This window comes from Drosophila teissieri, chromosome 3R, assembly GCF_016746235.2.
Source record: "Drosophila teissieri strain GT53w chromosome 3R, Prin_Dtei_1.1, whole genome shotgun sequence".
Classification (NCBI taxonomy): domain Eukaryota; kingdom Metazoa; phylum Arthropoda; class Insecta; order Diptera; family Drosophilidae; genus Drosophila; species Drosophila teissieri.
Window position 1 is genome coordinate 1,075,571 of NC_053032.1, and position 22,335 is coordinate 1,097,905.

The 22,335-nt window shown below is 46.6% G+C and overlaps 1 protein-coding gene and 1 pseudogene across 5 annotated transcripts in view; one reads left to right on the plus strand and one right to left on the minus strand.

Annotated features, from left to right (window-relative positions):
* The window catches only part of LOC122620870 (unconventional myosin-VIIa), a 1,106,244-nt gene that overhangs the window by 999,848 nt on the left and 84,061 nt on the right, over positions 1–22,335 (plus strand). The window lies entirely within an intron of this gene.
* On the minus strand, positions 4,449–8,811 carry LOC122620873 (annotated as a pseudogene).

Genomic DNA, 22,335 nt, shown 5'->3' on the forward strand with positions numbered 1-22,335 from the left:
GTCGGACTGTAAGACAGGGCCCGCATGAAGGATATCATTTAAACTTGTACCATTCGATGAAGGGCTGGAGGCATTGAATAGTACACGGAGTGTAGTAGTTACGCTGGTGTGGCTGATAATAGGCGTTGCAATCATGGGTAGGAAGGACTTGTCGCATGTGCTCAAGGGGGTGCACGGATCGATGAGTGCTGCGGTCTCGAAGGTCTGCGTCCCAGTCTCCAACTTGACCAACGCTGTCGGAAGGATGTTCACGCTGTGGCGTTGCAGTAGCGACGACAGCGATGGGCCTGGCGTGGTCGATTCCGGGCGTTGTGGCGGTGAGCTCCCACGCGGAGTTGGCGGATTTTGCCTGCGGGAACGCTGGGACGAGGCCGAAGCTGCTTGCCGGGTTGGCACCGGTTGGAGACGAGAGCGCGCTCGCGACCGCGACGACGAGCTAACCTGCTCGTGCATGCGTGTGGTGGGATCGGTCGCACTTCCTTCAACGATCACCGCTTCGGCAGTCTCCTTTGTTGATGAGGACTGCTCGTAGACGCTTTTCAGCGCTGAGCTTTAGGAACCTCGCGCACTTCCGAAGAAGATGGATACCGCGGCAGACTCGGCAACGGTAGGATTGAATACCTCGGGTACGTCTGCTCTCCAAGACACGAGCACTGCGTGCGTTTTGTTGACGAGGGCCCATGCTGCGGTTAGTTGAATGTCGAAAGGAGATCGTAAACGAAATGAAAAATAATGGATGATTAGTGCTAGTGAACTACAATTAAGGACGAGAGGAGCGCCTATTATTGTGGAGATTCGGAAGACTCCGTCGGCACCACTTTTGCCACTAGACGTTTAACAACTCCACGTGCAGTACGGATATTTACTACACGGACGTTGCCGTCGGCTCCTGGAAAGACAGACTCAATTCTGCCGAGCCGCCACTCATTAGAGGGTAAATGGTCGTCCTTGATGACGACCATGTCATCGATGCGAAGATTTTTGGTCGGGGCCTGCCATTTAGTGTGCCTTTGGAGTTCTTTGAGGTACTATTCTTTCCATCGCACACGGAACTGCTAATGGAGAGCCTTCAAATGCTGCCTTTAGGAGAGAGCGGCCTGGAGTTAAGGCACGCTTCTATTTTTGCCAAGAGCGTGGAGAGCTCTTCGAACGTGTACTTTCGCGTGGCAGTGCATTTAGTGTCTTAAAACTTTTTCGCGTGCTTCCCAAAAGCCTCCCATATGGGGTGCCCCCGGAGGAATTATTCGCCATTGCATCTCTTGATGACTATAGGCATTCGTCACCGACTCTTTTACGGCCTGACGGAAATCGCGGGAAAGCAGGGTGGCAGCGCCAACAAAGGTTTTGCCATTGTCTGACTGGACTTGACGTGGACACCCTCTTCTGGATACAAAACGAGCGAAAGCGGCAAGAAACTATTCGGTCGTTAAGTCAGATGTAGGCTCTTAATGGATGGCCTTGGTGGAGAAACAAACAAAAACTAACACATACCCCTTTGTGATAAGACATGCTCTTCACGTATAGTTCTTTATATCGAACGGACCGGCGTAATCCATGCCAGTATACGTGAATGGTCGGGAGAACGATGCTCTTTTCTTTGGGCAGGACACCCATCAGTTGGCTTTGCAACCGCTTTTTGTGGATCAAACATACCTTGCACGAATTTACTACTGCTTTCATCAGGTTCTTAATTCTCGGAATCCAGTATTTCGACCGGATGAGGCGCACCATTAACTGGTTACCACCATGACGAGTTATGCGATGTGTGAAATTCGCAAGGAGGCGAGAAAGCAGGCAGTTATACGGAAGAATCACTGGATGAATATAAGCGAGGACCCGTAGTGCTTTCTCAAGCTTGGAAAAACGTTCCAACAACTCTTCAGAAGGAGCTTTTGCGAGATGGACTTTCAGAGCACGCTTCTCCAGAGCGGTCACCGGAGCGTTGTCGACCTGAGTTGGCCATTGGTTGCGTGGATTTTGCAACCAAGTCGGTCCGTGCCACCATAACTGGCTATCGGCAAGATCTTGGAGGGAAACTCCTCTACTTGCCAGGTCTGCTGGATTATGCTCAGATTGAACATGAGACCAATTTTCTGTTTTTGTGGCCTGGGCGATCTTCGTCACCCTATTGGCTACAAATGTGGTCCACTGGCACGCTGGCTTGCTTAACCATGCAAGCACTATTGTGGAGTCCGTCCAGCAGTAAGGTTCGGAATTGATCGTAGGCATCTGTGGAATGATGGCTGCAGCCATTTCAGAAAGCAATAACGCTCCGCGCAGCTCCAGTCTTGGGAGCGAAACCGTTTTGACTAGTGCTACCCTGGTCTTCGCGGTTAGGAGTTGCACCATAATGGTGCTGCCCACTTCTATGCGGACATATATTGCCGCCCCATAAACCTTTTGCGATGCATCGCAAAGCCATGATGCTCGACCTTGAAATCTGGATGAAACGAGAGCCAGCGTGGAATGCGTATCTGCTTTAAAACCGAATAACTTTGGAGAAAATTAGGCCATCGCTAAAAAAGCTCATTTGAATAGTCTTCGTCCCACCCAAGCTCCTGTAGCCAAATCTCCTGCATGAAAATTTTAGCTCGAACGCTAACCAGCCTGCAGGGTCGAACAATTCGGCAATTTGGGAAAGGACTTGTCGTTTTGTGAAGGACGTTTCAATAGCCAACTCTGGCGGAACGAAGAAGAGCTCGTCGGAAGTTACCTTCCAGCGAATACCGAGGGTTTTGGCAGTGCTTTCTGCATCGATCTCGAGAAAATCAGTATATAAGAGATGGTTGCTCTGAATGGCCGCTAAAACTTCCTTTTGGTTGGAGGTCCATTTCCTCAATGGAAATCCGGCGGAATTCAAAGCGTCTTAGAGCTCTTGCACCATGAGCTGAGCTTCTTCCGTGGAGTCCGCTCCGGCTAGAACATCATCCACATACATGAAATTTTGAATGATATTGCTAGCTTTTGGATGGCTGAGTTCTACGTCAGCTGCTAGCTGCTGCAGTACTCAAATGGCCAGGAAAGGCGCGCAATTGACTCCAAAGGTTACTGTTTTCAATTCGAAATCTCTGATTTCCCCTCTATTGTTTCGGAAAAGTATTCGTTGGAATGGAGTGTGCTTCGGATCTACCCAGATCTGCCGATACATTTTTTCGATATCGGCGCTAAACACGTATCGGAAATAGCTCCACTTCAGAATTTGAATGGTTAAGTCGGACTGTAAGACAGGGCCCGCATGAAGGATATCATTTAAACTTGTACCATTCGATGAAGGGCTGGAGGCATTGAATAGTACACGGAGTGTAGTAGTTACGCTGGTGTGGCTGATAATAGGCGTTGCAATCATGGGTAGGAAGGACTTGTCGCATGTGCTCAAGGGGGTGCACGGATCGATGAGTGCTGCGGTCTCGAAGGTCTGCGTCCCAGTCTCCAACTTGACCAACGCTGTCGGAAGGATGTTCACGCTGTGGCGTTGCAGTAGCGACGACAGCGATGGGCCTGGCGTGGTCGATTCCGGGCGTTGTGGCGGTGAGCTCCCACGCGGAGTTGGCGGATTTTGCCTGCGGGAACGCTGGGACGAGGCCGAAGCTGCTTGCCGGGTTGGCACCGGTTGGAGACGAGAGCGCGCTCGCGACCGCGACGACGAGCTAACCTGCTCGTGCATGTGGAGCAGCGTGTGGTGGGATCGGTCGCACTTCCTTCAACGATCACCGCTTCGGCAGTCTCCTTTGTTGATGAGGACTGCTCGTAGACGCTTTTCAGCGCTGAGCTTTAGGAACCTCGCGCACTTCCGAAGAAGATGGATACCGCGGCAGACTCGGCAACGGTAGGATTGAATACCTCGGGTACGTCTGCTCTCCAAGACACGAGCACTGCGTGCGTTTTGCTGACGAGGGGCCATGCTGCGGTTAGTTGAATGTCGAAAGGAGATCGTAAACGAAATGAAAAATAATGAATGATTAGTGCTAGTGAACTACAATTAAGGACGAGAGGAGCGCCTATTATTGTGGAGATTCGGAAGACTCCGTCGGCACCACTTTTGTCACTAGACGTTTAACAACTCCACGTGCAGTACGGATATTTACTACACGGACGTTGCCGTCGGCTCCTGGAAAGACAGACTCAATTCTGCCGAGCCGCCACTCATTAGAGGGTAAGTGGTCGTCCTTGATGACGACCATGTCATCGATGCGAAGATTTTTGGTCGGGGCCAAATGGAGTTAATGCGCTTATGGAGTTCTTTGAGGTACTATTCTTTCCATCGCACACGGAACTGCTAATGGAGAGCCTTCAAATGCTGCCACCGATTTAGAATGGATTTCGTTTCTCCCTTTAGGAGAGAGCGGCCTGGAGTTAAGGCACGCTTCTATTTTTGCCAAGAGCGTGGAGAGCTCTTCGAACGTGTACTTTCGCGTGGCAGTGCATTTGTAAAATAGAGCGGCCTGGAGTTAAGGCACGCTTCTATTTTTGCCAAGAGCGTGGAGAGCTCTTCGAACGTGTACTTTCGCGTGGCAGTGCATTTGTAAAATAGTGTCTTAAAACTTTTTCGCCTGCTTCCCAAAAGCCTCCCATATGGGGTGCCCCCGGAGGAATAAATCGCCATTGATGAATCGCCTCTTGATGACTATAGTCATTCGTCACCGACTCTTTAACGGCCTAACGGAAATCGCGGGAAAGCAGGGTGGCAGCGCCAACAAAGGTTTTGCCATTGTTTGACTGCACTTGACGTGGACACCCTCTTCTGGATACAAAACGAGCGAAAGCGGCAAGAAACTATTCGGTCGTTATGTCAAATGTAGGCTCTAAATGGATGGCCTTGGTGGAGAAACAAACAAAAACTAACACATACCCCTTTGTGATAAGACATGCTCTTCCCGTATAGTTCTTTATATCGAGCGGACCGGCGTAATCCATGCCAGTATACGTGAATGGTCGGAAGAACGATGCTCTTTCTTTGGGCAGGACACCCATCAGTTGGCTTTGCAACCGCTTTTTGTGGATCAAACATACCTTGCACGAATTTACTACTGCTTTCATCAGGTTCTTAATTCTCGGAATCCAGTATTTCGACCGGATGAGGCGCACCATTAACTGGTTACCACCATGGAGAGTTATGCGATGTGTGAAATTCGCAAGGAGGCAAAAAAAGCAGGCAGTTATACGGAAGAATCACTGGATGCCGTTCATTGAATTGAAGGCTTTCGGAAGCCGCCACACGGCCGCACGCCCTGATCAGTCCTCGCGGATCTAGAAAAGGGTTCATGCTTAGGATGGAACTGGTACTTGGCACTGGACGCTTTTCACTTAGGCAGTGATATTCCACAGGAAATTCTCTGCGCTGAGTGTTCGAAATTAGGAACTGCTCGGCGGCGGCGATTTCAGTGGCCAGCAAATGCACATCAAATGGAGATGTCTGCTTCCTGCACCGCTGTATGAAGCGATGAACATAAGCGAGGAACCGTAGTGCTTTCTCAAGCTTGGAAAAACGTTCCAACAACTCTTCAGAAGGAGCTTTTGCGATATGGACTTTCAGAGCACGCTTCTCCAGATCGGTCACCGGAGCGTTGTCGACCTGAGTTGGCCATTGGTTGCGTGGATTTTGCAACCAAGTCGGTCCGTGCCACCATAACTGGCTATCGGCAAGATCTTGGAGGGAAACTCCTCTACTTGCCAGGTCTGCTGGATTATGCAGATTGAACATGAGACCAATTTTCTGTTTTTGTGGCCTGGGCGATCTTCGTCACCCTATTGGCTACAAATGTGGTCCACTGGCACGCTGGCTTGCTTAACCATGCAAGCACTATTGTGAAGTCCGTCCAGCAGTAAAGTTCGGAATTGATCGTAGGCATTTGTGGAATGATGGCTGCAGCCATTTCAGAAAGCAATAACGCTCCGCGCAGCTCCAGTCTTGGGAGCGAAACCGTTTTGACTGGTGCTACTCTGGTCTTCGCGGTTAGGAGTTGCACCATAATGGTGCTGCCCACTTCTACGCGGACATATATTGCCGACCCATAAGCCTTTTGCGATGCATCGCAAAGCCATGATGCTCGACCTTGAAATCTGGATGAAACGAGAGCCAGCGTGGAATGCGTATCAGCTCTAAAACCGAATAACTTTGGAGAAAATTAGGCCATAGCTGAAAAAGCTCATTTGAATAGTCTTCTTCTTACCCAAGCCAAATCTCCTGCAGCTCGAACGCTAACCAGCCTGCAGGGTCGAACAATTCGGCAATTTGGGAAAGGACTTGTCGTTTTGTAAAGGACGTTTCAATAGCCAACTCTGGCGGAACGAAGTAGAGCACGTCGGAAGTTGCCTTCCAGCGAATACCGAGGGTTTTGGCAGTGCTTTCTGCATCGATCTCGAGAAAATCAGTATATAAGAGATGGTTGCTCTGAATGGCCGCTAAAACTTCCTTTTGGTTGGAGGTCCATTTCCTCAATGGAAATCCGGCGGAATTCAAAGCGTCTTAGAGCTCTTGCACCATGAACTGAGCTTCTTCCGTGGAGTCCGCTCCGGCTAGAACATCATCCACATACATGAAATTTCGAATGATATTGCTAGCTTTTGAATGGCTGAGTTCTACGTCAGCTGCTAGCTGCTGCAGTACTCAAATGGCCAGGAAAGGCGCGCAATTGACTCCAAAGTTTACTGTTTTCAATTCGAAATCTCTGATTTCCCCTCTATTGTTTCGGAAAAGTATTCGTTGAAATGGAGTGTGCTTCGGATCTACCCAGATCTGCCGATACATTTTTTCGATATCGGCGCTAAACACGTATCGGAAATAGCGCCACTTCAGAATTTGAATGGTTAAGTCGGACTGTAAGACAGGGCCCGCATGAAGGATATCATTTAAACTTGTACCATTCGATGAAGGGCTGGAGGCATTGAATAGTACACGGAGTGTAGTAGTTACGCTCTCCGGTTTTAAGACGGCGTGATGTGGCAGATAATAGGCGTTGCAATCATGGGTAGGAAGAACTTGTCGCATGTTCTTTAAGTCGAGATATTTCCGGATCACCGAATCGTATTTCGCTTTTAAGGCCTCATCTCTTTTTAGACGCTGCTCATTTCTTAAAAACTGAGCCAACGCGAAAGACCTGGAATGCCCTAGCCCGGAACCGATATGTTCTGGGTCGCGAAAAGGCAGAGTAACGACATATTTTCTGCACTCGGCTCTCGTGGTCGTTTGAAGGAAATTCTTCTCGCACATTGAATCGGATTCTTTTACCAACTTTATTGGTTCATTCTCCACCTCCCAAAATTTTTTAAGTAGTTTGTCAAGTGAATTATCGTACGCGTGGAAGATCTGCGTCGAAAAGAAGGAAATTCTGCTTTGTGCTGAGGCTGACACTGGCCCAGTTAATACCCAGCCGAAAATGGTCTCTTGCCCCAAGAGAGAGCCACAGATGTTGGTTTTTGCTCCACTCAGAAGCACCGAAGGCAGAATGTCGGCTCCGATAAGGACATCTATTTGTGCACTCTCATAGAATTTTGGACCCGCCAGTGGAAAATCGGGAAGATCCCGAAGGAAATTTTGCGGAATTGGGTAGGATGGAAGATTTCCGGCTAGTTGAGGGAGGACATAGGTCGTCGTCTCCAACTTCAACGCGGGCCTGCAGAGCTTCTTGGACTGAGCTGCTACTGTTTGGTTTAAGCCTGAGACTTGGGCTTGAACCACCTGGAATGGCAATCTAATAAGATTGAACAGTCGCTCGGTTATAAATGTGGCCTCCGATCCGGAGTCGATCAGGGCGTGCCTTAAAGTTAGTGCCCAAATGGGAAATATTGATCACGGCAGTGCCAAGAAGGATAGCTCTTGAGCCCGTGGCGAAATAATTTTGAACACCGGCTTGCTCATTAGGAACGAAATTGGCTTGATTAGCAGAAATTGGCCTTTCAGGATTTGAAGGACTTGAATTGCTGGAAAAGGGGTTGTTTCGGTGCAACAACGTGTGATGCCGGCCACGGCAAGTAAAACAATGGTGCGTGCTTTTGCACTCACGAAGCTGATGTCCCTTTGCAAAGCAGTTTAAGCATAACTGCTTCCGTTTAATGTAGGCTGACCGGCCGTCAACCGACATTTGGAGAAAACGCGGACATACACGGACAGGATGGGTTTCCTTGTTGCACAAGTCGCAACTTTTCGATTTTGGAGCCACTTTCGTCTTATAGGAATTTAGTTTTCTAGAGGGCCCACTTGAATTCATCTTTGGAGTGCGACTGACTTGGTACGGACGGTCTCACATCATCAATGTCTGACAGGGTTCGATGACGTTCTGTGAGGAAGGTGTTCAGCTCTACCCATGTCGGGATGTCGGCTTTCTTATGGAGCGACTGCTCCCATAAGGAGAGAGTTATCTTCGGGAGCTTGGATGAACACAGATATACCAGCAGGCAGTCCCAGTTCTCAGTGTTGATGCCTGACATTTCTAAGGCAGTCAAGCAACCCTGGACAGTACTTTGCAGTACCTTCAAGGCCGCCCCAGATTCCTTTGGTATCGACTGCACATAAAACAGGATTTTCAATTGACTGTTTACCAACAATCGTTTATTTTCGAAACGCTATTTTAGGTTCTCCCACGCAGAGCGGAAACCCTCGTTGGTGAGAGCCGAAATCGAAACGATGGCATGCGCGTCGCCACTTGTTTTGGCATTTAAGTGGAATAACTTTTCAACCGGAGTCAGCCGTGGATTATTAGCAATAACTGTATTGAGCCCTGTTGCCTGCTGCCGCTTCGCCTGCTGACACATGGTATTCTTAGCAGATGTCGAATTCCTTTTCAACCTTGTCCCATAGGATTCGGACTTGGTCGCGACGGACGCTAAGCATCGTGACGGTTGGAGCTGCAGATTCCGGAGTGTTGATCTGAGCCTCAAATTCGCTTAAGCGGTCAGAAACCGAAATGAATTTGGCTAGCGTTAGATCGGAAGCAGCCATATTTTTAGCTGTGCGCTGTACTGTGGCTTTGGATGGAGTATCACAGTCGTCGGAAATCTGCGCAGGCGTTTTCACCGAAATGCTTGGAATTCTTGGACTCTTTGGCCCTTGTGGTGAAAAAATAGACCTGGGTTTGTCAGCGGACAATTTCTTCTTATCATCCCCGATGGGCATAATCGAAGAAATGCGAAATGGAAAGGAAGCGGTTTTGGAGCACGGTCACACTTTTGAAAAAGTTGACAGATTATCGTTGGACTGCACTTAATAAGTTCAAGATTGCTGCCGTGAACGGTAGAAAGCAGCGGAAAAAGACCGTATAGGATATAACGGGTGTGAAAGTGGTGTAAACTTTACTAAGTGGGAACGCCGTAGTTTGAACTAATTGGACAGCTGACTCGGAGTGAACAGCGAATTGTATAAATGACCGGTGATTTATGGTAATCAGGTCCACCTGATTTACGTTTCATCGATTTCAAGCTTCAAAGCGAACGGTCGTGTTTTTTTTTCTGCGCTCCGAATTTATTTTTGTTTTGCTAAATCCAGCGGTGGAATTTAACAAATTATTTAATAATTCAATTTCATAATCCGTACTAGTTAAAGTGCCGTTCGTTTCGCGAGTGAATCTTTTGTGATATGTGCATTATTTTAATAAATTAATCCAATCTGTTCTCTTTCTGTCTTTGCGTTTTGTTTACTCTCTTTTTCGTGCGTTGTCCGTAGTGCTGTTTGGTGTTGTTTTTGTACTTAACTGCACGGTGCACCCGCTCTCTCGCTCTCCCACACAAAATCTTAAAGTGCACACTGCGCTCTTGCGGTACATTTTCAGATTTTGTCTTTTGGTACAGTGGTCAAAACCCAATTAAACATGGAAACCAATGTTGTCTGCTTCCATAACAAATGCCGTCAGGTAATAAAGCCTGATCAGTCAAAAATGACCTGTTGGCTATGTGATAGAATGGTGCACACTAAGTGCGCTGGTTTTAACGGCCGAACAAGTGATGACCTAGCTAAAGGCCCTAATCTAAAATACTGTTGTGATACTTGCCTAGGAGTTGCGAATGAAATGCAACTCTTTATGCGCCAAACTAAAGGTGGCTTGAAAGGACTGATCAGCAGTTTTGGCGTGGCTAGAGATAGTTTTCGTCGAGCTGATGATCTTCTTTCTGCGCTTGATTCACAATTTAATAGCCTCAAACTATTAGAAGAATCTCCAAAGCGCAAGAAAGCCGCTGGTGGTAGGCTGCCTAAGGGGAATGCCCCGCAACCTTTGGCGAGTGATCAACAGGACTCCACAGCTGATCAGTTGACGATCGCAGCAAACCCTCAAATGTTGCTTAGATCGGCAGCTAAAAAAGATTCGGTGCAATCCGATCAATCGGTTGTGGAGGGAGTCCAGCCTGGGATTGCTACAGATTCCGCTATGTCCGCACTGGTTTCTCAACCGGTGATTCCACCCGTCCCGAATTGTTTACCACCACAAAGGAATATTGAGTCCGGACTACCGGCACAAGTTGGCATTACAGAAATACAACCTGCAGTGCCAAAGCCCCTCTCGGTGGTTCCACTAAAGAAACAAATTTTTGTTTCTCGGCTTTCCCCTGATCAAACATCATCTGATGTACTGTCTTATATACAAGACAAAACAAAAGCCGACAACATAAAAGTGGAAAAATTTAACTTTTCTTATGCTAGGGACATCTCATCTTTCAAGATAACTGTCCCAAATGAGCTATTCTCAACCATATGTTCTGGTGATTTTTGGCCGGAAAGTATGATTGTGAAAGAGTTCGAAGCTAAGATTAAAAATAGGATAAAAAGGCCCGTGGGAATTAAACTTCCCACAAGTGGCCAGATCACTGCCCCATCCTCCTCTACTACTTCTACTTCTTTATCTTCAAAAAACTAAAATCTAGTCTCACTATCTGTTATCAAAATGTAAGAGGCTTGTGTAGTAAGCTAACTAATTTGTATTCTAATAGTCTTTCCTTTGCATCCCATGTTATTGTGTTTACAGAGACTTGGTTAAAACCGGAGATACTTAACTCCGAAGTTCTCCCAGGTATGTACACAGTATACAGGCATGATCGTCCCTCCAGGCGGGGAGGTGGAGTCCTAATTGCTGTTGGGTCTACCCTCACGTCAGAGGAGGTACTTTTTGACGAGTTCCGTAACATAGAATTTTTATGCGTAAAGCTGTCATTTTCTGATAGCTATGTTTATATAACGTGCTCGTACATTCCGCCGTCTTCTGAATTTCCTGAATATATTAACCATTTGTCCGCTATCCAATCCGTTGCAAACAGACTGTCCGATAGGGACCAACTAGTTGTCCTAGGTGACTTTAATATACCAGGCACTAAGTGGTCCACAGAGGAACAGTCAAATATTCTCCTGCCTATAGCACAGCATGACTTTATTGACGGCTTGCTTGACATATCGTTGTCGCAAGTTAATTATATTCGAAATTCTCTTGGTCGTTTATTGGATCTATGTTTTGTTTCAAGTCCTGAAAGTGTGTCTCTGACTAGAGTAGCACCTCTTAGTCAACCAGAAGATCCATACCATCCAACTTTCGAGGTGACAATTGACTCAGGTACCGTAATAAAAGAGAGGCCAGAAAAGTCAACCAAACGAATTCGTTGTTTTCGTAAGGCAAACTTTCAGAGGTTAAATCTTTTTATATCTGGCTTTAATTGGTCCGATCTATATTCTTGCAACATAATGGCCGATGCCATAGATATTTTTTATGCAGCAATTAAATCATTTTTCAACTCTTGTGTTCCGATGTACTATCCGTCTACTTCTAACAAACCTCCTTGGTTTAATAAAGAGTTGACACACCTAAGAAATGTTAAGTCCAGACTTTATATAAAATTTAAAAATACCGGTTCTCAATCTATATTTTCTAAATATGTAAGTGCTCGGTTAAATTTTACCGTGCTTAATGCTCAGTGTTATAAGAATTATTTAAACCGTTGTAAGTTCCAGTTCGCACAGGATCCCAAACAGTTTTATAATTTTGTTAACACTAAGCGCAAAACAACTAGTTACCCTTCCTCGCTATTTTTTGAAAATACTTCGGTAACATCGGATCAGGCAATAGCCGATCTATTTGCCAAGTTTTTTCAAACCACATATTCTACGTTACCTCATTCCGAACGACCTTACTCTTACGCGGTATCAAAGTCAAATTTAATATTCTGTCCCACTTTAAACGAAAGCTCACTGCTTTATGATCTTCAGCGAGTTAAGCCTGTCTATTCGCCAGGTCCCGACGGAATTCCTGGCTGTGTGCTTAGATTCTGTGCGGAAGCCTTGTGCAAACCTCTACTAAAACTGTTTAACTTATCTCTAGAATCTACACAGTTCCCCCAAATATGGAAGGAGTCCTTTGTGATCCCTCTCCATAAAAAAGGTAGCAAATCGGATGCAAGCAATTACAGAGGAATCTCCAAATTGTCTGCTATCCCTAAGCTTTTTGAAAACGTTATCACTCCTCATTTGCAGCACCTTTGTAGGTCAATTATTTCACCATGTCAGCATGGTTTCATGAAACGCAGATCGACAACTACTAACCTTCTGGAGCTAACCTCCTTCGTAGTACAGGGTTTCAAAAATAATCTTCAAACAGATGTCATTTATACGGATTTTAGTAAAGCATTCGACTCTGTTAATCATTCACTTTTAATAAAAAAACTTGATTTATTAGGTTTCCCTGTTGATCTCCTAAATTGGATTCTAAGTTATCTGAATGGCAGGACGCAACGGGTCCTCTTTAAAAATTCTCTTTCTTGTATTCTCCGAGTCACATCCGGCGTCCCACAAGGGAGCCACCTAGGTCCGCTCCTTTTTACCTTATTTATTAACGACCTTCCCTTAATAATAAATCATTCACGTGTACTTATGTACGCTGATGATGTAAAATTATGCTTGCAATATAAGGACATTTCTCGCCATTTGGACTTACAATCCGATCTAGATTGCTTTCAAACATGGTGCCGTGATAACGTATTAAACTTAAATGGCTCTAAGTGTAAAGTTATGACCTTTTGTCGTGCCAACTCAATGCACGCAACTTACACTTTAAGTGGGTGCTCTTTGGACAGAATAACACATGTTGATGATCTTGGTGTTCTTCTGGACCCTAAACTTAAATTTTCAGACCATATTTCGTCTATTGTCAATAAGGCCAGGGGTGTGCTTGGTTTTATAAAACGGTGGTCAAAGGAATTTGATGATCCTTACATGACCAAAACCTTATTTATTTCTCTAGTCCGTCCGATCCTCGAGTATGGATCACCTGTTTGGAGTCCACAATATGAAGTTTACTCGGACCGCATTGAATCGGTTCAAAAGAACTTCTTACTTTTTGCCTTACGGCGCCTTAATTGGGATGCAAACCGTAGATTACCTCCTTATTCGAGTAGATTAATGTTAATTAACTTACCCTCCTTAGCTAACCGTAGAACGATGCTTGGAACAGTCTTTATTTTTAACCTTATTCGTGGTGAAGTCGATAGTCCCGACTTGGTTAGTCGGCTAAACTTCACTGTTCCAAGCAGATTTACTAGAAATTACGTACCTTTAATTTTAAATCATTGTAGATCTAACTATGAGTTGCATGATCCCTACAGAGTATTATGTTCTGACTATAATAGATTCTATCCTATTATCTCTAATTCTGACTCTCTGCCGTTTCTAAAGCGATCAATACTAACATACTTAACGAATTCTTAGATATTACTACTAGCATACATATATTTCCTCGTCCTTTACTGTCTTCTATATCGCGTCTATCTTCCCGCGATTCGAGCCGTACGATACACGGCAGCGCCCCTCGGTCGGTTGGGCGGGAGGTGTGGCCGTGGGACTCGCGCGCCAAAAAAAAAAAAAAAAAAAAAAAAAAAAACACTTGGAATGTGGAACACGGTGGTTTATTAGAACGTAGCAAAAAATGTTATTTATTTTGTTTACAACTGGAAACGGAGAAATTTGGAATGGTGGAATTTGAATCTTTTCTCCGCGTTGTAATTATTTCTAAAAACAAACACAAATTAATATCCAAGCAATACAGGAAAAAAATACTTTTCGGCTTATATATGGCGGTCGTCTATTTATTTTTTTTAAATTTTGGATTACAAAGAAAATTTGTTTTTGGATGAAAAAAAAAATTATTTTGATCTTGTAGTTGTTATGAAAATTTAAAAATAATTAAATAAATATTGAAAAATTTATTTGTTAAAAAAGAAAAACCGCTTTTTATGTATTGCTCGGAAATTGATTTGGAAATTTATTTATCTTGGATTTTATGGATAGTATAAACGCCTTTCCCGCATCGGCACTTGCGAAAAAATTTTATTTGTTGCTTTGGAATTGCCGACGGGAAATTATTTACACTTTGGTATACATATATGAATAAGGAACGTAGATAATAAATAATATATGTATGTTGATGTAGATATGGAATATATGTTGATGTAATATATGGAATATACGCGTAAATGTTTAATTTATATTTTATTTGGAATGGCCAGAGGGTATGTGTTGTTTGTTTTGTTATTGTATTCTTCGATAGCAAATTGAATTAAGTGGACTGCGGAGTTTAAGAATAAATGTGTTGCGAAAATAGTTTGGCTGGCGATGGACACAGTGAAACGAGAACAGAATATTTGCCACTTTTGGCAGAGCTTTTGACTTAGAAATTTTCACTGAACTTGGCACAAATTATTTTCACATTTGGAATTTTGCACTTTTTGGACTGGCTGAATAGTTAAATATATTCGGAAATTTGGACTTAAAAATTTTCACGAATGAGGGTGAAAGGGAACGTAGGAATGAATAAGTACTTTTTATTTAATTGCCTTTTTTCGGAGAAATCCGTTAGATTTGACAATAAATGTTACCGCAAATTGAACGAAATTGGATTTTCGAACCTTTTGCTGCAGACCGGCAATTAAAAAGAATGGAAATTTCGTACTTATCTTGGAATTTGTTCGCTGGTGGAAAAAATTGAAAATCCAGGTTATCCGGCTCGAAGTACCAAAAAATGTTTGGGCTGGGTTTGGCTGGCCTGAAATTTTCCTAATTAGCTGAAAGAGAAAACACTCGAGAGGGCGAACACTTGGCTTTTAACAATTATTGTGCGTGCGCGACCGGGCGGTGTTTTTTCAGCGAATCCGTGCAGCGAAGACTCAAATTTGAGCTGCCATGGGAAGAGCAGAATTGAAGATTCTGTGGTGAAGAGCGAGAGAGAGAGAGAGAGAGCGGAGAGCGGGTGACAGTCCTCGCCCTGTAACCTGGACAATTCTTTAAAATTATCGCTAACTATACTAAAATTATAAAATTATATAAAATTATTATAAAATTATATACACTTATCTCTAATTGGTATTTACTATTTTCACGTCGTTATTTGAATCTACGTGTATCTTTGTCGGACGCGAGTTTCTGGAGGAAACACATACATACGTACTTACAGAAGTAAGTTCATTTTGAGATTATGAAAAAATGCTAACTACAGACTCGAAGTCCAACAAGGTACACACGTTAAGTTTAAAAGCTATTTATAACTTTAAATCGAATGCTCAGAATTTATCCATCTTGAAACGAAACAGAGCTTAGTTCATTTGATCACATGATGATCCGCAAATGGCATGCGGCCAGGGTTTTTACTAGTTGCGCCAGTTGTTCCTCGGTAGATTATGTCGTCTCTGTTCGTCAATTGATTCTCATCAACCTTTCAGGGGTAGCGGCCACTAGGGGTGCTCCGCCCTTGGATGATGGCAGCGCCGAAGTCGCGGCCGCGTGGCCGCCTGAGTCCAGAGGTAACCTTAATTAGAATGCTAATGCCCAAAACTGCACAGAATCCACATACCCAATTCAGTTGAAAATAAGAATAAGATTCTGTCTGAGTCGGTGCTCCAGCTACGGTGTGTTCACGATTTGCATGTGACTTAGATTAGCTCGCGGTTTTTGTTAATTTCGCAAGCACTACGTTCTACGTATTTCTCCTTTCAGATCTGTATACCAAGAGACCGAACTGACGACGACAATAAAGGCGATAAGCTTCTAACAGCAGCAGAGTTGCATTTCGGGTGATCTTGCGTTAGGAAATGTTAATTATTTATCCCAGACAAAAGTGGTAGGGCTGCCAGATTAATTACCTGGAACTCCACTAGTTATCGATGTAAATTATAAATAAACACTTCAGATCTTGACTATTTGAAAATGGTTTAGAAACGCCCTCACATGTGGATCTTTATCAACCCCGAGCACCACACTTTTGAGGGCTGTGGGAGGCAGCAGTCAAAGCCGCGAAGCATGGGCTGGTGAGTGGGTCTGGCAACGCCAACCTCACACACGACGAGCTCAACATACTCCAGGACAACTAGTGCACAAATCAAAAGAGATTCTCTCGCGAAGCGAACGGAGTGGTTATAATTATATTTACAAAATAGAATGATAAGATTTTATTAAAAACTGCCGCTGGTTTTGATAAACGCAACAATAAATTAGCGGCGCGGAAACAAACACGACCGTTCGGTTTGAAGCTAGAAAAAACCATACTATATATATTCTTGATCAGGATCAAAAGCGGAGCCGATCTGGCCATGTTATAATAATTTTTTATGGGTGGTAAAATTGACCTGATGTTGATTAACTGATCCTGGGAGGCTAGCCCAATAGACCAAACGATGCAAATCTTCTACCGGCCAAAGTAAATGAAAAGGGATTTGGCGGTCGGCAAACGGCAAACGGCTTACACTAGGAATGTGGTGTCGAATATGTGTATGTACTTAGCTGTCGAAAACTATTGCTCGAAGATCCGGATGGGTATTTCAGTCTCATTTTCAGCTAGTTCAACCAACACTGCCCCGATATCGAAATTGCTAGCGTCACAGTATTAATAAAACTTATTTTTAAAGTTTTTCTTTGTTAAATCCCTCGCTACTTGAGCTTCTGAAGGCCAAGTAAATTTTGCCTTTTTTGAGATCGGCAAAGTAGGGAATGAATGAATGATACCATCTACAAACACCAAGAAATTTCCATACTTGCTTAAAAGTTTTGGGGTGTAGCCAATTTACAATCTACTGCGAATGGCGTACCCCAAATGACTAATGCTGGTTTCCCCAAACTGGCTTTTGTCCACGTAAAAAGTCCCTTCAGTAACAACATTTCTGCCCGCTATTTTTTCGTCACACAGTGCTCGAAAGAACAAATCTTTGAGACTTCGTCTAGCGAAGTTACAATAACGCATATGCTCGAAAATTTGTTGTTTTTTTCGAAGTATTTAAGGGCAGTGGTCGAAAATGAGAAAGTGCGATGAAAGAAAGCAAAGTCAAGAAAAAAAGCTAAGTATAGACTGCTGAATACCGCACTAAAAATTGGTGGGATCTTTATCATTTTTTTAGTGTTTATATAATTTATGTTGATTTAACATTCAGTGTTTAATTATTATCTAACTACACGGTATCTTTGTTTTCGGAAACACCCTGGCAGACGCCTGTTTCGTTTCGGTTTCGTTTCCTTTCTCCCCATTCCCTTTGCACTTGCATTCGATTGTGGCACGAGTAAAGTGTGTTTTCCAAACATTCATATCTATATAAATCAGGTGAGTAAAGTTAATAAATATTGCGGAACACCTTTTGTGCGCGAATAACATAGAAGGCCTCAACGTGAAAGAGGCTTTAAAAACGTTCCCAACATTTTTCACATTTGATTGGTATGTTTCGGTATTGGTATTTTGCAAATTATGCTGTTATATTATTTATGTAGTAGTAATAGTAATTGTATATATTGTATATGTCGCGGATCGAATATTGTTATCGATAGGCTAGTTAGTATTTTTGAGAAGTCCGAATGTGGAAGGATTTGAAAGCCCATATGTGTCTGGGCACATTGTTTTTCGCCATTGTAAATTGCCGGGGAAATTTAGCTTTTCATTGTCGTGTAAGAGTTGGAGGACACACTGTGGTGAGCTAATAAGTTAAGTTAGTTGCAATAGTGAAACATTGAATTCTTCCAGAATAAAACGTGTTCTACTACCACGGATTAGTCTGCCCTTTCTTTCGGGAACCAATGCGTGGGGTAGCCGTTTAAGGCAACTCCATGTGACGCACGACGACAGCCTTTTATTCGCAGTCCTAGGGCGACTGCAGGGGCAACTTGCGCAGGAATGACGGTTTAGACGGCCAGCTAGAGAGTTGCCGTAGCTGGAGTGACGGTTTAGACGGCCAGCGAGGAGGATTTGTGTGAGCGCAGCCAGCGCTACGTACCGGCAGAGGAGTCGCAGCCAGCGTCAGTGGCGTCGCAGTCAGCGACATAGAGCGTCGAACGCCGATACGAACGGGTCGCAGCCAGCGACAAGGAGACGCAAGAAGCGTCATTTGTGGAGACCGCAGCCAGCGGTCAGAAGGCGCAAGGAGCGCCAAGCATCCGTGGCCGCAGCCAGCGGCACGAGGCGTCAGAGACGCCATTTTGGACGCGCAGAGGCGCCGCCATTTTGGAGCTGGGGAAGATGCAGCATTCTCCCAGGAAGAGTGCCCGGCTGAACGAGGGGAAGCCACCCCTATAACAACAGTGAGTCAGCAGCCAGCCAGTAGTGGAGCAGGAACTCGGACGCGGGTGAACATCACGGCGGCGTCGATTCCTTGCCCGGCCACTACGGTGACTACAGTAGCTTCCCAACCTAGAAGTACTGCTGTCACAGCTGCGAGTTCAGTACCGGAGGTGAACCAGCCCCTCGCGTTGGAACTCATGGAGAGGATCGCAGCGTTGGAGAGGGAGCTGGAGAAGGCTGGAAGAGATCCCTGGAAAGTGTGAGCACCGCCAATTGCGCGCCAATCGCAGTTGGCCCAAGCGCAGTTGGCGCCAACTTGGAGCGTCGGGGCGGCCGCCATTTTGGAGCGGCCAGCCAATACCCACATCTAACGGAGAGGCCTTACATAACGGGGTCGGGTCGGTGCCATACAACGCTGCCGCCATCTTCGAGTGGACCGCCATTGCTAACGACTAGCAACTATTTTGTGGAGCCACTGTGTGCAACAGGCACTGCGCAGCCAGCGCATGGACTCGTGCTACCGGGCGTGAGCATCCACAATGCGGCAACAGCACTTGTCGGATCCTACGCCGCGACGACGCCGAGTGGAATCCAGGGAGCATATGGGCCAAGGAAGCTTCCGGACTCGCCTATATTTGGAGGGCAGCCCGAGGAGTGGCCGATCTTCAGCTGTGCGTTCATGGAGACGACCCGAGCGTACAACTGCACGGACCTGGAGAACAACAAGAGGTTGTTGAAGGCGCTGAAGGATGAAGCGCGCGAGGCAGTGAAGGCGCTATTGATTCATCCAGGGAATGTCAGCGCCGTGATGGAGCAGCTGCGCTTTAGGTTCGGCCGACCGGAGCAGCTTATACGCAGCCAGCTCAATAACGTGCGAGAGGTGCAGCCAATTTCGGAGCACAATTTGGCGAAGATCATTCCCTTCGCAACCCGAGTGAGTAACCTCGCGGCCTTCTTGCAGTCAGCGAAGGCGGAGCAGCACCTGGGGAACCCAACCCTCATGGAGGAGCTTGTGGCCAAGCTGCCAACGAGCAAGCGAGTGGACTGGGCCAGGCATGCTGCAACGATTGCGCCCTTTCCCACTGTAGTCCACTTCAGCGCGTGGCTACAGGAGTACGCAAACGTGGTGTGCACGGTTTTGGACGTCGAGGGAAAGGAGCCGAGGCGTCGACTTCTACATGCAAGCGTCGACCATAATGAATGCGATCAACAGGATGATCGGCATGGAGGTTGTCCCATCTGTGGAGGACAGCATGGAATATTGAACTGCAGAGAATTTATTGGAGCCTCGCCACAGGAAAGGTGGAGCAATGTGAAGAGGCATCGGCTCTGCTTCAATTGCCTGCGAAGCGGGCACACGGCTAGATCCTGCTAAACGCAAGGTGAGTGCCAGATTAATGGATGCCGAAGGGAGCATCACCGTCTGCTACATGGTGCGGACGAGGAGCGAAGGCCGCTGCAGCGAGGTGGCTTCAGACGCCACGAAGGGAACCAGCAGCCAGCAGTTTCCAGACGCAGCCCGGCCAGGAGGCCTTCGCTACGAGGTGGTCACAGGGACCAGGAGAGGAACCGGCAGCCAGCCGTTCCCAGCAACAGCCTGAAGAGAGGAGCTCCGCGTGAAGCGGGAGCGCCCATGCAGAGGAATTTGAGCTGCGTTGACGCCGAAGGAGGCCGTCTACTGTTCCGTATACTGCCGGTTACGCTGTACGGAGCGGGGCGAAAGGTGGATACGTATGCGCTCCTAGATGAGGGTTCCTCCGTCACGATGATCGATGACGAGCTACGAAGGGATCTTGGAGTGCAAGGAGAGCGTCGGCAGCTAAATATCCAATGGTTTGGAGGTAAGGCAACCAGAGAGCCTACCAACGTGGTGAGTCTGAAGATAAGTGGAGTTGGAAAGCCCACTCGCCATGTATTGAAAAACGTTTATGCCGTTTCGAGTTTGAGTTTGCCGATGCAGACATTGAGCCGACGAGATGTCCAGGGCGTGCACAGGGATGCGCGTCTGCCGATGAAGCCTTACAGCAACGTGGTGCCGAAGCTGCTCATCGGCCTGGATCACGGACATCTGGGGTTGCCACTTAGGACGAGGCGGTTCGCTCGAAAGGGACCGTATGCGGCCGCAACCGAGCTGGGCTGGGTTGTGTTTGGGCCTGTAAGTGGGCAACCGACCACGCCGTCACCGAGGTCCTGCCTACTTGCCGTGTCAGTGGATGACGCGATGGAAAAGATGGTGGAGGACTACTTCAACATGGAGAACTTTGGAGTGAAACCCGCGCCGCCGGTCTCAGCCAGCGACGATGTTCGGCCCCAAAGGATACTCGAAGACACCACGGTGAAAGTGGGGCGTCGCTACCAGACGGGATTACTCTGGAAGGACGACCACGTTGTGCTGCCACCGAGCTATGAGATGGCGTACAGGAGGCTGGTCAACATCGAGAAGAAGATGAAGCGCAACAAGCCGTTGGCGCAGGAATACGATCGGATTATAAAGGATTACGTTTCTAAAGGATACGCGAGGAGGCTGCAGCCGGAGGAGGTCGCGGTAAGGAGCGATCGCCTATGGTATTTGCCACATTTTGGTGTCGAAAACTCAAACAAGCCCGGCAAGGTACGGCTTGTGTTTGATGCTGCAGCCAAAGTTGGAGAAACCTCGCTAAACTCGGAGCTGGACAAAGGGCCTCAGCACTATAAGCCTTTGCCAGCTGTGCTCTTTCATTTCAGAGAGGGAGCCGTCGGAGTCTGCGGTGACATCAAGGAGATGTTCCACCAAGTGCTGATCCGACCCGAGGATAGATGTTCCCAACGATTCCTCTGGAGAGATGGCGACGACGAGAGAGACCCGGATGTCTATGAGATGAACGTAATGACGTTTGGAGCAGCCTGTTCGCCGAGCGCTGCGCATTACGTGAAGACTATGAATGCCCTGAAGTATCGGGACTCGGATCCGAGAGCGGTCAAGGCCATCACCGACTACCATTATGTCGATGACTATGTGGACAGTTTCGCTACAGAGAGCGAGGCTATTAGCGTATCTACCCGAGTGAAGGAGATACACAAGGATGCTGGATTCGAATTATGCCAGTTTTTATCCAGCTCACCCATCGTGGAGACGGCTTTAGGACCTGGTCGAGTCAAGAGCGTCGGATGGGGTGAGGCTGAGGAGAAGATCCTCGGAATGCGTTGGCAAGTAGCAACAGATGACTTCAGATTCAACGTGGAGTATCATCGAGTGCCAAGCAGCGTCCTGAGTGGAGATCGAGTCCCTACGAAGAGGGAATATTTGAGCCTGGTGATGTCAACGTTTGATCCCCTGGGATTCCTGTGCTGCCTCATGGTTACAGCGAATCTGCTGCTGCGAGAGATTTGGAGGCAGAAGATCCAGTGGGACGACCCACTACCGGAGGAGTTAAGCAAAGCCTTTGCGATTTGGCGCAAAGAGATGGACGCCGTGGGACAGTTCCGATGTCCGCGCCATTATTTTGGGCGTGGAGCAGTCCGGGCCGTAGAGTTGCACGTCTTCGTGGATGCTAGTCAGGCAGCATTCGCGGCGGTGGCCTATTGGAGGGTCACATATGAGGACGACGACGTGCAGGTGAGCTTCGTGAGTGCGAAGACGAAGTGTGCCCCAATGAGAACGATGACGATCCCACGGCTGGAGCTGCAGGCAGCAGTTCTTGGAACCAGGCTGATGAACACTGTCAAGGAGGAGCACAGTGTGGTCATCACGGACCTGGTGTTATGGACGGACTCTAAGACGGTGCTGAGATGGATCGGCAGCACCCACCGCCGGTATAAGCAGTTTGTTGGCAACCGAGTGGCGGAGATTTTGGAGTCG